We start from the raw sequence: 4271 nt of genomic DNA, 5'->3' as shown, positions 1-4271 counted from the left end.
TTGGTTGAGACCAGGTGTTGGTTATCAGAAGTTGAACAAGTTAATTAATAAGAACAAGTGTAAATTGTCAAGGATAGACGAATTGTTAATGAGAGAGCTTGAATTGAAATATGGACTAGAAGAATTTTAGAATAATTTGTCTTCTAGGAGCTCCCATTTCTCTAAGCAGATATTCTATCCAGTTCTGGTTGCTTTCGATCTCCAAGACTTCACCGGAATCAAGAGATGGTTTGTGGAGTTCTTCAAAGTAAACTGAGCAGTCCAGGTCTGATGACTTAACTTGGATAGAATATTTGCTTCTTCGTTTTCTTCTCTACATATCTGCAGGACTTGGTTCTTTGGGATTGAAGCTAGGTAACTTTGAACCAGTGCTTGATACTTTTCCAGAATAGGGTCATTTGCTATATATTCTCCGTTTGTTTGCTTGACCACTATCTGGGAGTCGCTGTAGATTTTTAAGTCCTGGACCCTCAGAGTCCTGGAGAGCTTTAGTTTTGCAATCATTGCCTCATATTCTGCCTGATTATTTATTGTCGAGAAACTGAAAGATACAGTTGTTTGAATGGTGAATCCCTCAGGATTTTTCAGTATAAGTTCGGCTCCTGATCTCTCGTTTGTTGAAGAACCATCTATTTTCAAGGTCCAGGCTCCCGAATTTGCATCTTGGTTTGTCTCTGGATCTATGTTCATTGGTTCCAGTTCCTCTTCCGAGAAGTTGCATTCGATTATGAAATATGCAAGTGCTTGAGCATTAATTGCAGTCCTGGAATGAACCTTAAATTGAACTTTCTAAACTCCACAGCCCAATTGACTAATCTCCCCGAGATATCTAGCTTGTGAATTATCTTCCTTTGAGGCTGATTTGTTACCACTCGTATTTCTCTTCCTTGGAAGTAGTGCCTGAGTTTTCTTAAAGTTGTGATTAATGCGAAGGCAAACTTCTCTAGTCTTGGGTATCTAATTTCTGCATCTTTAAGAATCTAGCTTACGTAGTAGACTGTCTGCTACTTTCCATTCTCTTCCCTGATTGAGGCAGCTCCTACTGCTTGTGCTCCCGCTGATAAGTATAAGTAGAGAAGCTCTCCTGGTTGAGCTTTAGTTAGGGATGGTGGCTGGGAGAGGTTGTACTTCATTCTCAAATGCCTTTTGGCACTCCGGACTCCAGTTTATCTCTTTCTTGTTGCTTGCTCCTTTCAGTAAATCAAAGAATGGTAAGCACCACTCTGCTATCTTTGAGAAAAATCTCATGAGTGCTGCTAAGGATCCTGCTAGCTTCTACACATCTTTTTGGGTCCTGGGAGCCCTCATTTCCTGGATTGCCTTTATCTTCTCCGGATTAGCTTCTATTCCTCTATTGCTGATCATGAATCCTAAGAACTTGCTTGCTCCTATTTCGAAGGTACATTTCTCCGGATTCAGCTTAAGTTGGTTCTTCCTCAGGTTGTCAAAGCACTCCTTCAGATCTTCCACATGTCCTGGTATAGTTGTTGATTTGGAAATTATATCGTCGACATAGCACTCCATGTTTCTTCCGATTTGAGACTTGAATATCATGTTCATGGTTCTTTGGTAAATTGGATCATGCGATTGTCAATGCGAATGGCAACATCACATAAGCATAGAATGCTCTGTGAGTCCTGAATCTCTTCCAACCTTTTTTGCTTAGCAGCTTATGCCTCTTTCTTATTGCCCTGGTCCTTTTTGCTTTTCTTTCCTTTAGCTCCAATTCGGTCAAAGATGAATATCTTAGATTCTTGGGATTCCCTGGACTCCTCCGATTCTTCCTCAGGTTCGGCTTCTTTCTGGAGCCGAGTTTGCTCCTGCCTGTAGAGCTGGATTACTTCTGCCAGTTCATCACTCATAAGGTTGGCCATGTGCTCTTCGGCCACTGGGACATTAGTGTATTTATATTGGTTCAGCTCAATAACTCCTTCTAGCGCTAAATGATAACTTCTGGTAGCGGGGCCACTCATTCAACACCGTGTCTAGATCCTTCGCTGATGTGGAGGTGTAGGTGTGGTGGGGTTCCTACAAAATAACACCGGAAGGGAGGTTTGGGTCACGCTGCGCTTCCGGTGTGAGAGTAAGAACTCGCTTTTGCGGAAGATGAATATAGATATGGATGCAAAGTGGTTGTGTGTGTATATGAGTGCAAGAGAGTGATTAACCCCAAAACCTTACCTTTCTAGGCTATTTATAGCCCAAGGATAGGGTTTTAGGGTTGGTACCTTTGAATCGTGGCCATTGGCTCTAGGAGCGGAGGACACTTGGCTGGAGTGGATGCTTTACACGTGTCAGCGCGGGACTGGCCGAAGAATGTTCTGAGGATCCTCTGACATGTGCCCTGATTATTTCTATGACTGATGGGTGACAATTGTCCCTATCATGTGTTTTGGCATGTACCTCACGTGGTGGGACCTCTCGAGGTTGGGCTTGCGGGACTGGGCTAGTTAGGACTAGTGGTGTATGGGACTGGATGTAGTTAGGAGTCCGGGCCTGGCTCTTACAGGAGCTACATGTACTATCAAAGAGTTGTTATAGGCAACTATGTGGAGAAAGTACAAATGGCGAGGACGGGATCTGGAAAAAATTATAGCAAGTGAAGTTACCAGGTAAAGTGGTGAATTATTTATGGAGAGCTTGCAAGAAGGTATCACATATAGCTACCAAGTTATATAAAAAACAAGTCAATGTTGATACCATATGCAGAAGTTGTCATGTATGGACAAAGACAACAATTCATGTGCTGTTTACCTGTCAAGCTGCTCGTGATTTTTGGAAAAGTATGGTTTTACTGGGAATTATCCCAGTCGAGGAAGATGTCCCAATTTTGCAGGTGTTCAAAAATGCATTAAGAGAATGCCAGCATGAACAAAGTACACTATTTGAATTTTACTGCTGGGGATTGCGGTGGTGTCGAAATAAACTGGTATGGCAGGGGAAAATATCTCTGTTTTTGGGATTAAATCTATGGTGTTAGGTATGCTATATGAATGGCAGCAATGCCAAGAGGTTGTGAAACCAAAGAACGGAAGGGGAGGTCAACCAGATGGGGAAATGATGGAGTAAATTACAGAATTAATGGATCAAAATAAATATGGATGCAGCATGCCAAAACCAAATGGGGAATTCCTAAACGATAGAGGGTGGTTTCTACGAGCTCGATGTACAACAGCTATAGGAGAATGGCAAACATGCGAGGCTGAAGAAATGGCCCTTAAAGAAGCTCTGATGTGGACTCGAGATTGGAGATCAACAAATTATGTATTCGAGTTGGATGCGAAGTTGGTAGTAGAGGCTGTGTATGGCACATGTGGGAATTCAAATTTCTACATTATCATTGATGATTGCGTAGAGATTTCTAACACTACTAGAATTCTGTCAATAGACATCGGTCCTTAGACATCGGTTGCTCAGACGATCGATGTTAAAGTTCTTTTAGATATCAGTTATTTTAAAACCGATGTTACTGCTTATATTAGACATCGGTCGAGAAGATAACCGTTGTCTATAGTTATTTTTCAAATCTGAGAAATGTTAGTTAGACATCGGTTTTTAATATAACTGATGTCTTTATTTTATAGACATCGGTTGTATTTTACAACCGTTGTCAATGATTAACTTAAAAAAATTAAAAAAAACACGCGGAACCTTTCCCCCCTTTATTCCCGAAATATTCCCCCCTTAACCAAAAAAACCCGTTCCCCCTAATTCTTTTTCCGGTCTCTTTCTCTCTCACTCTCTCTCTTCTCTCTCTCTATCACTCTCACTCTCTCTGCTCTCTCTCACGACTAAATTATATTTCCCTTTCTCTCTCGCTCATACATCTGACTCTCGTCTCTGTCTCTCTCTCATTCTCTTCTTTCTCTTCCGTCTCACTCTCCTCTTTTTCTCTCTCTCTCCATATCCATAATTAAACTATAATTATCTCATATTGTAACTAAATTAGGGTTCCAGTTAAACCCCAAATTCAAGAACACCTTCAATTAATCAAATTCCAGTTTCGAGGAACCCTAATTTCTCGACCAACTTTTTAATTTATTGTTGATTTGGTTTCTGTTATATATATGTTTTTTTATATATCATTTTACTTCTTGTAAAATTTGAGTCGAGCTATTATTGATTGGCAGCCGACTCATTTTCTAGAACCTTGACTAACTATTTTGTTTTCTCGTATTCAGCTTCTTTGGAATCCTGAAAAAATAAATTCACCATAAAGCAATACGGAAGCCTTGGTATGCTTCAGTTTCCTTGTGTTGATTTGGGAATCT

Source organism: Apium graveolens, chromosome 8 (assembly GCF_009905375.1).
Source record: "Apium graveolens cultivar Ventura chromosome 8, ASM990537v1, whole genome shotgun sequence".
Taxonomy (NCBI): Eukaryota; Viridiplantae; Streptophyta; class Magnoliopsida; order Apiales; family Apiaceae; genus Apium; species Apium graveolens.
Note: the sequence above shows the minus strand (reverse complement) of the source record.